This window comes from Macaca nemestrina, chromosome 2 (genome assembly GCF_043159975.1).
Source record: "Macaca nemestrina isolate mMacNem1 chromosome 2, mMacNem.hap1, whole genome shotgun sequence".
Taxonomy (NCBI): Eukaryota; Metazoa; Chordata; class Mammalia; order Primates; family Cercopithecidae; genus Macaca; species Macaca nemestrina.
Genome location: NC_092126.1, coordinates 168,637,766 through 168,651,758, shown reverse-complemented (window position 1 = coordinate 168,651,758; position 13,993 = coordinate 168,637,766). Strand labels below are relative to the sequence as shown.

The window sequence follows — 13,993 nt, the reverse complement described above, 5'->3', positions numbered from 1 at the left end:
GCACCTGTAGTCTCAGCTACTCGGGAGGCTGAAGTAGGAGAATAGCTTGAAGCTGGAAGGCCGAGGTTGCAGTGAGCTGAGATCATGCCACCGCACTCCAGCCTGGGTGATAGAGCGAGACTCCATCTCAAAAATAAATAAATAAACAAAATTTTACCTCTTCATTATCTATACTAATTTTTCCCACTGTAATTCCTATTATTCACATTTTGATGTCTAGATCTATCCTCCAAATCTCATCTTTTTTATTCAATATTTCACCATGGGCTTTTTTATATGCTTGGATACATTTCTTGCATTTGGTCTTTTCATTCACTAACTCATGTTTCAACAGTGACTATGCTCTCCCACAAATCCTGAGTTGTTCAAATGAGATATATTTAATATCTGAAATTATTTTCTGTTCTTCGAATTTCCTTAAGTGCTCCCAATTTTTGTTTTCAAATTCAGTTTTCATGTTGTTGCCAGTAGTCCTAGTTATCTGGAGTTTGTACTCTGATCTTTCTCTCTCACTTGCTATGGCTCTTCTTAAACGAATTGCTATTTTTCGCTAACTCAATGGAGCTCAGATCTGATTGCCAGATTATCCTAAATGGCAGAAATATCACAGGTGGTGAAAAGCAAAGGTAAACAGCCTGTCAGTTCCCTGCAAAGGCACATGGAGAAAGAGCTCTGTTGTCCTATCTTTATTTCTTTTTAGCCTCAAAAGACAGAGAGGACTCCACCAGGACATTCAGCTACTTTAGCTTTTTAGCTAGTTGGAGACACTTTGGTACTTAAAATGGGTAAATACTGATCTTCTCCTACAGGAGTTCACAAACCTCTAAAGCCCAAGTTCCTCCTCCCAATATCTGTTGCTTTCTCATATTTACCCATGGACTCCAGCACCATTCTCCAGTTGCTTGCCCAACTGAAGGCAGAAAAGTTTCAAAGCAGTGTTCCTCTGTCCAAGGTGTCAGGACAGTTGTTTATAGGTCACAGCAGCCATTTGCTTCAGAAGGGCAGGCAGCTTGGAATTGGAAGAAGATAACCATATATAGCTACTTTGTTTTCAAAGTCTTTAATTTTTAAAAAAACCTGGAGTGGAGTAGGGTATGTGGGTGTGAGGTATGTCTGGACTGCATTATACTTATTCCTAAGAATCAATAGTTTCCTCAGAAAGCATATTCCTGAATATATAAAATGACAATATGGTCTTCTGCATGCTCTTAGATAGAGATCATGAAATACACTCCAGCTATTAATCACTTTAAGTAAGCTTTAATGCAATCCCAGTTTTAATTATTCCAGGACTTAATTATCTTTTGTTTTGAAAACAACTTCAAATCAATTTGCTGTAGTTTCAGTTAGAAAGACAAATTATGACTTTAGCCAATCACGTTTCCCAATGTCTAACAAGTTTTATATATACGAAAAAGTATGTCAGTTATTTATACAGGAATTACATGTGTCCCACATATGGTTTACATGATTTTACCCTCTGTATTGTTCACAACCCAATTACCTTTTTTGCTTTGTAGAAGAGCTAAGTAATTATATTATATTATCACTAATATTACAGGGTTTAACTGGATGAGACTTCTAAATAACTCAGAATATTAGGTAAAATAATTAAAACTATTTTTTAATTGTGTGAAATTTTATGAACATTCCTTAAGAATTAGAAAGCTCATATAAAAAGTTCAAAATCTCAATTGCAATCTATGAATTACAAAGCATACTGTGCTTTGTTTGTCCCCCTATCCAGATAGGAATCATATAGGATATGAAATATGGGTTTCATCCTTAAATCAGCAGATAATATAATTCTGTGTACTCTATTCAACACAATATCCTGAATTGATTGTAGTAGATTTGCTTTACCACTGATGGGAGATACCTGACATATTTCTTTTCTGAATCACAGTAAATGTAATTTTATTGGAACTTCTGCCATGATAGAATTTCATTAAGTACCTAAAAGGATAGAAAACTGTGAGCATGCACAAACACATTGGGTCTTGGAAAAGTACAGGGAAAGTCTATAATGGGTAATAACAATTTTAACAATGCTAAATTTGAACTCCAATAAGTAAATGGATAGCCTAGTAAGGAAAAAAAAAATTTCCTAGGATAAGTACAAAAAAGCCTGATCAACAATTTATTGAATTCCTCCTGTGTGCCAGATATTAGGCTAAGCACTAAGGCTATAAAGATAAATAAAGCATAGTACCTGTCATTAAGGAACTGCAGTTAAGTGTACTAGAATTCTAAATGTTACCTTTCCTAAGTGATGAAGATCAAAGAATTTAAGTTATAAGTTAAACTGCATATAAAACATCACACTGAATCAAACTCACTTTACACCAGATGTGCCCATTTTTGCATAATAAAACTCATCATTACACATATAAGACAGAAACAGAGTTATGCATACCCCAAAGGACAGAAACCACCATTTATTTGGCTCTTACACACTTTGGTAATTCACTTAACAACAAATGTTGAGACTGTAATGTAGGATATTTGAATCAGAAGAACCTAGAATTTTGTTCATTTTTCCCATACTGCTTTTCATAGCATACCCCTTTAACATAGTATTGCCTTGTTCTCAATCCCTTTCTAAAACAATAAAGATTATTAAAAGCATGAGTGTTCAAAAGTATTTCTCTGAGGATCAGATATATAAAGGACAGTGAGATACAAACAACATAGCTGTTAAGAACACTAGGTACCACAGGCTATCAAAATTACAAGAACAATAGAGTACCACTGATGATGAACTTGAGGAGAAAGGTGCCATGCACAAACTGAATGCTGATAATTTTTCTAACTTTAAAATACATTTTTCAGTGATGTATCCATTTGAATTATATAAAATGATTATTATACTATACTTCTTAATGTACTAGAAATAAGAGAATAAAGAAAATATCAGATATTCTCATAAGGAACAGTAAAGACACATAAGGGATGGATAGCAATTTCACTATTCTTTGACTGCATTCGGATGATACAGCTCATATATGTAATATAGCTTAACAATGAATATTATCTTTTGAAAACTTTTTAAGTTTTTAATACCTTGTATACAAAGGGTATATGAGTATGTATGTATACATGACACACGTACTTGGTTGGCGGTCATTTAAATTATTTGAAATAAAAATTTACTTTAAAGGTTACTATAATTCCTTTTAATTCATGCATGCTGACTATACTAAATACAATCCAAAGTCATGTACACTGACTTTACCTGAACTGATTTGAGACTACTACTCTGATAGAAATGCATTTATACTATCAGATAAAATTAAATCTTTCTTTCAGTACAGTGACAAATCAAGGAAAAGTTAAAGTACATAATAAAAGTCTAGACTGTATTCCATTCAAAGCATAGTAGAGGCTGTTTTAAAATTCCATGAATACGGGAAGGAGGAGACAAAGGCTAAATTCCATAATAAATAAAACAAAATTAAGGTTATATAATATTTTACCCCTCATATCCATCACATCCTCAAGAAAGTTAACAGATGTGTTCTTGTTTTTGAAAATTGGACAGCAAACAACAATGTAGATTATAAATGCTCCTAGAACAGTGATTTCCAAATTGGGTGGCACACAGTAGGCATTCAATAAATGGCTTACCACATAGACTGTGCTAAATTGCAAATCTTTGTCATGCACTTAAACTTACTGCCTAATTCTAGGTTAGGACTGATGATCATGTTTTTGTGCCTAAAGCATAGCAGTCTTTGTATTCCAAACTCTCAGTGACACATATTTAAGCCAGCTATTGGTTTCTGAAACAAATGTTCAGGGCACAAAGAACAAACAAACACAAAAGCCTTCCAAAGTCATAGGATCTGCTACCCTTTGAATATATTGTTTCTGGTCTCTTTCACCCCTATTTCTGTATGATACCTGGTTCTCGGTTATTCAGTTGGGTTTAATTTAGTTTTCCTTTTTGACCTCTACCTTCCCAGAATTTCCAGTAATGCTTCCTTTGTCCTGCTCCTACCCATGATTTCCAAGGCCTGCTTTAACATGGTACCCAGCTCCACTGTTGCAAACAGACCTGAATCAGGCACCACTTAAAGTTCATTCACTGTACAACCTTTAGACAAATTCTCTATCATCATTTTTAATTCTAGATTGAAGAGTTATATTTTAAAAAGACTCTATCAGAGCAACCATTGTTCCTACTTACAACTCTTTCACCTTGCACCCTTCTCTAGAACCTTCTCCAAATCTATGCCTTTCTGAAATAAAATCGCCATTATTAATCTGGGCAGGCACTGAGTTAAAATGGTCCCAGAATAGAGGTCTGATGCGGTGGTGATTAACAGCTTAGGTTCTCCAGAGCTGTACTTGAGTTTAATTTCCCATGTGTTTTATACTTAGCTGTGTGACTTTGAACAAGATACTTACCCTTTCTGGGCCTGCGCATATCTTTAAAATTGGGATAATAAAGGTACCTGTCTCATGGGATTGTGGAATTAACTGAAAAAATGCAGATACAACCAATGACTGCAACAAAGTAAGATCTCAGTAAATGTTGGCTACTATTGGTGTTGGTGGTATAATTAGTATTACTGTTTAATACAAGGATAGAATGCATTTAATTTTCACTGTGCTTCCCACTAATAATTTTGCTAGTCTTTTTGGTACTGATGGCTCTAGAAGAGTTACAGTGATTCTTCAATACGTATACTGGGTTTCAGTTAACACTAGAGCCAGCTTCCTTTAAGCACATTTAGAGTATCTTTTCCATTATTTGCATGCATTGAAGCATCCATTCCACCTTTTGTGTACAACAATTTATCTAAAATTCTTACGATTTCTCCTGATTGGCTAGATGTTTAGTAAGCTAAATTAGCATTATCTAACAAATTAGAGAGTATATTTTGGCTAGGAGGTGACTTATAAAATATTATATGATCAGTACCAAGAACCTCTGGAGCTGTGGGTGGATATGAGGAAATGAGAGGATACAGGACAGCATAGCTTCCTGTAAATTGCTGTTTCCATCTGTGAATAGGTAATGTTAGATACCTTTAAGCCTCTCACTACCATTCATGCTAGCAAAAAGGATGAGTCAATTAAACAGAAACTGAGAGTGAAATTTAAAATGAGGACTTTGAGGTTATCATTAAAGATCAAGTAGGCACATATAAATTGTATATAGTTGTTTCTTTCAAGAAACAACTGTTATCTATAACATGACAATATTTGCAAAGTATATTCTAACAGATTATTTCTGCTGTGAAACATCAAAATAGCCAAATTTCTTTGCCTACCTTATCTTCCTTCCTATGTAAATCTATCTGTGCACGGATATAATATAGGATCAAAAACTAAATGCAGTAGTTAAAAATTACCAATTTTATAAGATCTGCATGAGGTGGTTCCTGATTACTCAACGTATACCTATTTTTTGCTTAGAGAAGAGAATCACAAAACCAAATTTATCTTTTATCTTTGAATAAATGTATCTATCTATAGATTTTATAGAAATAGAAAATGTGAGTTGATTCATTCTGTTGTTACCTGCATCCTCAATTTAACAACTTTATGCTGTATGAAATGCAGAGTCAATTTTACAAATTCTCTTACCAATATACTTTTCTGAGTTAAGATGAGTTGGCAAAGTATTTATGTAAACTAATAGATTTATTATACTTACCCACTATGAAAGATTGTAAGTACTTAATATCATATATCTATACCTTACTAGTGTGCTGTTAAAAAGCAAGTATCATTAAAATTAAACTTTTATGAAAGACTAAAAGTGGAAAGCAAAGTCAGGTATTTTACATATACTCTTTCTAGGTGTCCTAAGCATCAGTTTCAGTAACATTACCAGAAGCTAAAATAACAATTCAATTGTTGAAGGAAACAAATTCAGATTATTAGAACTGAAAATGACCCTAAAAATGAAAACTCTTAAGGCGCTAAGGTGGAGATCCACATAGATTATGCAACATGCCATGGATCATATAACTAATTACTGGCAGCAGTAGACCTAGAACAACCTCTACTAACTCCACATCTGAGATTTTTGACAATGTATAATAAAGTAAGAGTTAAATTTAATATATGAGATTGAAAAGGTAGATATTGTCCCCAAGTTAAAAATCTTTGGATGTAATTACTTCTACTTACTTTATATTCCTAAGACAACACATTTAAAATACCATAAAATTGTAAAAACTGGTTAGAAGTAATGAAAACTACAAACGAAATTTATGCTTTATCTTAAATCAAAATCATGGAAAAGGCTTTATATATTCAAGTCTTGTATTTCAAACATTTTCTTATGTCCAAAGGAAGCCAGAGATTTATTGAAAAATGTGTGTGAGTGAGAGAGAGTGTGTATGTGTGTGTGGTGGTGGTAGGAGTTTTGTTTTGTTTTGTTTTGTATATTGCTAGAGATTGTTCTATTAATAGTTTCCTTTTGCAATGATAATCTGTGTTCCAAAATGAGGGCACACTAAAATGAATTTGTTATAATTTATAAAGCAGTGAAATACAAATAAATTTCGGCCGGGCGCGGTGGCTCAAGCCTGTAATCCCAGCACTTTGGGAGGCCGAGACGGGCGGATCACGAGGTCAGGAGATTGAGACCATCCTGGCTAACACGGTGAAACCCCGTCTCTACTAAAAAATACAAAAATCTAGCCGGGCGAGGTGGCGGGCGCCTGTAGTCCCAGCTGGTCGGGAGGCTGAGGCAGGAGAATGGCATAAACCCGGGAGGCGGAGCTTGCAGTGAGCTGAGATCCGGCCACTGCAGTCCAGCCTGGGCAACAGAGCAAGACTCCGTCTCAAAAAAAAACACAAATAAATTTCTACAAACTTACTAGTGACAGTAAGAAAATGGGTACCAAGAGTTTCAAAACTAAAAATCAAAATCTTTTTAACATTATGTTGAATTAGAACATCTTTTTAAAGGCCAAAAGTAATTGAAAAGAGATTAAATTGGTACACTCAACTCTCTAAACTGTGTGTATATTTTTCTTAAAGTGCATATCCACGAGCTGACAGTAAAGACAGGCTGGCTGCTTTGTCTGACTATAGTTCTGTTTACTTCATACTGTCAAGAATGGATTTTGACACAGTATTAATACTGCTATTTTTATTGATATAATTAGCACTGCTATAAATAATTTCTTGGGCTGCCATATGTAAGTATATCATTACAATCAGCAGTATTTAGTGCTTCTTTTTCTTATATGACACCTTGAAAATAGACTGTTGACCCAAAGAACAAAAGTGACCTCATGATACGGGATTCACTGAAAAAAACATTGCCCTGTCAATAGAGACTACTGTTTTGTGTATGACTTCACTAAACAAACTAGTTTATATTTGTTTGAAACTAAAGTTTCTCACCAATCTGCTGTTTCAATTTCACATCACACCATATTGTACCTAAAACAGGCAATCTGGATTCCTGTTGCTACTTTTTCTTCCCCCAAACAGCTCAGGAATGGGTTTGAAATACAAGGCTTGAATATATAAAGCAAAATAATTAAGACACCCAAAATTTAGAATGGGTGGGTGAAAACAAGTACACTTTAAACCATTTGTGTAACTACTAGTGGGTGGCCCACTGTGAGTTTTTGATTATATGAAAGCAAAATCAAACATATTTTATCTTGCCTCTAGATCACATCAGCTGTGACAATAACCTTATCTGGACCTTGAATAGTTTGTTCATAAAACAAAGTAGGGTGATTGACCCAGTGCATATTCAACACAGAGTATGAAGGCCAAAAGAAAATGACAATACAATTCAAAACAAGTTTGTGGAAATTTTAGACTAGTATATTAAAACCTTTCTTTGTCTCTATCACTTGACAGATGGTTAGTCTTCACACAGCCTAGTATCGCTGGCAAAGAAATGACTGTGTCTAGCCAATAACACCCCAAATTTTGACTTAAAATGCACTGTACACTTGCTTAGACTTACCTTACAAATATGAATATTAATAAACTTAGTCATGCTTACTTTATTACTATAAAAATTTGACAGATGTCAAGATTTCATCTTCTGCCGTTATGAATACCTTCTTGAAACTCAACTATCTTAGGTAGATGTAAGGTTCTATGAACTCTGCACTTCAGATTTCATTCATTTTACAGGTTGGCTGGTAATCATGCTTAAAAAAAATACTTCCAAAATAACATTTCATCCCAAAAATATTATAAAATTTATAGAAATTTAATTAGCTTGTGTTTCTATGCTATCCACAGTAAAGTTTTGGTAACAAAGTGGCTTAAACAAAATCACCAGGGAACCCTGAATACACTCCATGTCAAGGACCACAAGGCAGGACTGGAATTATTTATCCAGTATTGATATATCTTTATTCAAAAACTGCTCATTTATAAATATATACTCACACACACACGCAAACACACATTGATCAACCATCCTTACCAGAAAACAGGAAACAGTCTTACTTTTTAACATTCTATTCGCCATTCTTCCATTTTGCTCTCTAAAAAAATTCAACTGAGGTTGGGCGCCGTGGCTCATGCCTGTAATCCCAGCTCTTTGGAAGGCCAAGGCGGGCAGATCACGAGGTCAGGAGATGAAGACCATCCTGGCCAACATGGTGAAACCCCATCTCTACTAAAAATACAAAAAAAAATAGCAGGGCGTGGCTGCGCGTGCCTGTAGTCCCAGCTACTCAGGAAGCTGAGGCAGGAGAATTGCTTGAATCTGGGAGGCGGAGGCTGCAGTGAGCCAAGATTGTACCACTGCACTCCAGCCTGGTGACAGAGCAAGACTCCAACAACAACAACAAAAAAATCAACTGAAACAATGTATTCCATTAGTTATAAAGTCTGTTTCCTCCTAAATCTTCCTATTTATAGCTTTCAGATGCTAGTAAGTCTGTATACAAATAGCCAGAGGCAATCACAAACTGCTCTAAAGTGCATTAATATGTACCCTTTCTGGAAGAGGCTGATTATGTTCCAAATTAGCATAAATAAAGATCTAATGTAGGTATAGTGCAATAAACCCTCAGCAGAGGATGGGAGGACTGGTGGAGGGAGAATTGTATTAAAAAAAAAAGTTATTCCACTTAAGAAGTAAACTTGTATTTGGCTAACAAAGTAAGACTCACCATGACAGAGGGGAAAAAAAATTAAAAAGAAGAACTGTTATTTGAGAACTATGAACTAGATTTTGGAAAGGTGAGACACCCACTACTTGAAGTCACAAACTCAGCATTAAATCATATATTCATTTAACCAGGTACCAACTTTCCTTCTGTTAGAAACCCAGGATTTTTACACCTACAGACTAAATGATTAAAGTATTGCTGAAATCTTCTGTAATGTTCCTCTTGCATTGCAAATAAGTCTATTAAAGCAGAAAAGTGCCAATCAAATGCTTTTGAAAAAATGGTTTAAATAACAAAGCATTTTTTGCAGGTCTCTCTTCTTCTCTTTAATGTCACCTATAAACTAATTACAACAAATTTTCACCTTCTCTTGATAAAATCACAACTGAAACTAGGCATGGTGGTATGCACCTGTAGTCCCAGCTACTGGGAGGCTGAGGCAGGAGGGTGGATCACTTGAGCTCAGGAGTTAAAGTACAGCCTGGGCAATAAAAGAAGATTCCCATCTCAAAAAACTAAAAAGAAACCCAGAACTGAAAAAGATTTTTCAGATAGCTTCCTAAAAATATACCCTAACCAAAAACTAACAAGATATTCTAGCTTTTGTTTTACCACATTTTGCTAACAAGGTAATACTATGTAGGAATTTTATAGTAAATTTCAAGACACAAGATTTTTTTAATATAAAGCAATATTTTATTTATTTCAAAGACATTATTGAAATCATGAAAAAAAAAATCTCTACCTGTTAAAATTACCAACTGAAATATATGGAGAAAGTTTCATGACAGTAACACAAAGTACAAATAAGAAATAAACTAAGATCTTCCTTTCCTATCACTGCCAACTGGTAAACACCTTCCTAGCTCTCTCAAATTGCAGTTCCTAAAACAAGAAAGCAGCTAGGTTTTAAGTTTCATTCAAAAATCTCCTCCCCTAACAATCTAAAATGCACAAAGTGTATGTGACATTAGAACGTAAGCTCCACAAGGGCAGGCAATTTTCTCTCTTGTTCGTTATTATACTCCAAGTGTGTAGAACAATATGATAAATTTAACCATCCATTTCAGAAAAATATGATTATTTCAGAGACTAAAGCAAAGCACATCAATCTCTACTTCTGTATTCCAAATGTTTTAAAGAAGTCTCTGCTTGCCACTAACTCTCTGAAGTTATTCAGAATAATATGTAATTATTTTAGAAATTATAGATTGCAGGAACTTAGTTGTAGCTTTTATTGCCCTTCTAAAATGACCTAATTATTCAGACTGGCCTTTTTTTCTAGAAAGTCCAATTTACCTAATTATTCAGACTAGCCTTTTTACTAGAAAGTCCAATTTGTCTGAAAAGTCTTTTGAAGACTTTCACTAATGAAACAAAACTAATTCACTTAAAATATTTTTTTCTTAGATTTTCTTCCTATACCAAGTAGTCAAATTCTTATTAACAGGACAACAAGAGGAATTAGATATTTCCGGGTCTCAAAAACTTTCTGATCTAACTATATAAGAAACTGGCATCACATCAACTGGTAGTTCTAAACACCCCCTTCCCCAATTATAGCCCACACATGAAAGTTTCTCTTTCCTCTAGTATTCCACTTAATCTCATATTTTATTTTAGTAGCTAGTCAATGTACACATGACCTATATGTGAATTTTCTTCGTTTTGTAGTAATCTTAAAACACGGGCCTAGCTGGGTAAGCATAAAGACTTCTTCCTGGAAATGGATAAAATTTGACAATTTTTAATCTGATACTTTCTTTAGTTTGTTAAAATTAGGACCTCACCATGACAGGGCATATTGCTGTGGCGGCTGGTAGCCAGCAAACTTGTCACCTGATCTTCATGTGCACAAGGCCTGTATTCCACTGGTCTATAAAATCTGAAATCATAAAACCAAAAATATCCAATTGCCCAACTCACTGAGCAGCTAATACAGTTCTAGAAATCTCACTTTTCTTCTTCTCACCTGTTTACTTCAACACCATGTGTCCCCAAACCTAAGGCCCTCCAAAATTGAGCTCCATAAAAATCACAACCCCAATCTTGAAAATTAAGCCTTGAGTACTGAACATCAGCAATTCTTCAAGGGCAATTCCAAAAGCTTTCCTAGGAGACTACCGGAATGATGGCACAGGAATATCACCATGCACTATGTGTGCAACAACTTTGTTATATTCTAAGAATTACAAAGAACAAAGGCAGGAAAATCAATGTAAACTTTTTTTCTTTCACTAGAAAAATACAGATTCTTCATTTTAAAGCAAAAACGCAGAAAGTAGCCACATCTTGACTAGGCAAACTTACAGCTGACCCTCAGTATCCATGGGAGATTGGTTCTGGGACCTCTCTAGGAAACCAAAATCCACAAATGCTCAAATCCCTTACATAAAATCGCGTAGTATTTGCATTTAACCTAAGCACATTCTCCCATATACTTTAAATCATCTCTAGGTTACTTATAATACCTAATACAAGTAAATGTTATGTATTAACAAATCATTGTTACACTGTATTGTTTATGGAATTGTGGCAAGAAAAAACGTCTATATATATTCTATTCCATCTATTCCCCGCACCCAAAATATTTTTGCTCTGCAGTTGGTTAAATCCACAGATGTAGAACCCAGGGACAGGAAGGGTTGACTGTATGTAACTGGGGGTGGCGGGGGATCTATATAAATATTCCCACAAGATGCAAAGGGTACTTGGGATTGGGAACAGGGGCAGAAATGAAAACAAACCATTATAAACTTAAGGACGACGGGTTATGACTTAAATTTGGTGTCTCTAGCTATATAATTTATGTATAAAATGGTGATTGTGTTTTAAAACTTTGGCAACAAGTTACAACAGTAACATCAGAATCGCGTTCACTTGAAAACACTGGGTGAACGGTCTCTATAATTTTTTTTGCTGAAATTTATACACGGCCACGCAGTGAGAAAACTTGACTTTAGCACCATTTTGGTATTTTTAATAGAAAAAACAGTGGAGATTTTCACATGTCTAGAAAGGTAACATGTTCAACTCAGGTTTGGTCAATGCTAAGGACAGTACTACAGCCGCAAGCTTCCAAACTACTTCCTGAATCATTCAGATTTTTATTGGAGAGCTGTCATCCTGCTACTGACCTCATTCAACCCGGTTCGGAGTGAGAGATCAGAGGATTACCGCGCTAGGTAGCGTAGCTGTACGCCATATTGTGTTTTTCGCTCATGTTTATAGTTTGTGTGCCTAGCATATGTTTGTGCAAGTGTGTTTATCAATAGAACTTTTAGAAAATCCCTGCCTCATGCCTCTTCAGCATCCTTAAAAAGGATAACAGCTGGGGGCGGGGGGTAGGGGGAGGACCCAAAAGCCACACAGACAGGAATGCATTAAACAATGTACGAGAGACGGCATTCGTTTTAAACTTTCAAGAACCTTCCAACCATTTTTATCTCAGGTATCAGGAAGTGTTAACATGTTTTAATGTTTCCAAAGTGGCCCAAAGGAGAAGAGAAAGAAGGAAAGGTGTGTCTTCCCTTCCCAATCCCCCTCCTCTCTAGTCGTAGAAGCGAAGCAGGCGGGGGCCGGGAGCTCCGGCGTCTGGAGAGGCATCCAGCGGCTGTGGGGCCAGGACACCTCCTGCCCCCCAGTTCTCTGAAGACGCTCCAGAGACCGCGAGAGCCACGGCAAGCAGGGGAGGGCGAGGAGGGAGGGGGCAGAAGACAAGCGGGCGCCTCTAGCAGCTCCTGAGCCCCGGCTAGTCCCCCTCAGCTCCTCTTCTTGGAAGCAGCGGCTCCAGGCGCAGGGAGTAGAGAGAAGAAGGCAGAAAACACGTTTCCAGCTGCGGGACGTCCCGCCCGCCCCGCCACGCCACCCGCCGACCCTCCCGCGCCTCCCTCCCGCCTCCCCGCCTGGTCGGGCGAGGCAGCCTCCGGGCGCTAGGAGGGGCGCCGGGGGAGGGGGCGCGGGCGGGGCGGGGCGCGGGGGCGCGCGCTCTCGGCCAGCTCAGGGCCCGCTGGCTCGCCGCTCTGTAACTCGCTCCCCCAACCCCACCCCGCTCCCCTCCTTCCCAGTCCCGCCGCCCCCCACTCCAGGCGCCTCGCAGACGCCTCATCCCCCTCGGCACGCACACACTCCTCCCTCCCTTCCGCCCGCCCCACAACAAATTAGAGTTTTTGGCGTTACCTCCTCGCGCTCTTTAATCTTCTTTCCTCAACTCCTAAACTTCCCCCCGCCCCTACTTCTTCAGCAGAAGGCATACATTGGACGCCTCACTCCGCGAACCCTCTATCGCTTGCCGCTATAGGATTGCCCTCACGCCACTCTTGGCTTCAGTGAGCCAATGAGAATGGGACGCCCCTCGTGAGGTTGCCGCCCATAAACAAAATACACTCTTCCTTCTTCCCTCCGCCCCCCGTCCCCGCCCCTTTCTTTCTCTTCCCTCATCTCTGTCACCTTCGATTGGGCTAAAAGAGGCCCAATCCGCTATCGCAAACATCCATTGGGACGCGGAAACTTCGCTCAGAGCAGTATTAACAGGCGATTGGACGACGGTCCTTCCACTTCGCCCATCCCCACACCCCCCTCCCCCCGCCGCACCTTCACCCACTCTGAAGAGGTCAATCGTTTCTCGTTGTTCAATGATCCGGGAGGTGGATGGCTATTGGTTCAGGGAGCCCGTCAGACCGGACTGGAGTGAGCCGTGATTGGTCGACACAGGCGCAATCATGTTCGGTTGCTTACTCCTCCGCTCCTCCCTCCTTTTTCCTCCACGCCCCCGCCCCCCCACCTCCCTACTGCTTTTACTTTCTACGCATTTCTATTTCCTCCTTTATTTATTTATTTGTGATAAACTTAAATGACCCGGCGATGGAGGCGGTACT

At 37.8% G+C, this 13,993-nt stretch overlaps 1 protein-coding gene across 8 annotated transcripts in view; it reads right to left on the bottom strand.

Annotated features, from left to right (window-relative positions):
* LOC105470366 (zinc finger and BTB domain containing 20) overlaps positions 1-13,378 on the bottom strand; it is an 814,500-nt gene extending 801,122 nt beyond the window's left edge. For 2 of the 8 annotated variants that reach the window (XM_011722248.3, XM_011722238.3), the window contains exon 1: positions 13,296-13,378. The gene's annotated coding sequence lies outside the window, so the exon portion shown is untranslated. Of the gene's footprint in view, positions 1-10,906; positions 13,150-13,295 lie in introns of those variants that run through there. The other 6 variants (XM_071089358.1, XM_071089361.1, XM_071089356.1 and 3 more) reach the window with 5 other exon arrangements.
* Positions 13,379-13,993: the final 615 nt, after the last annotated feature.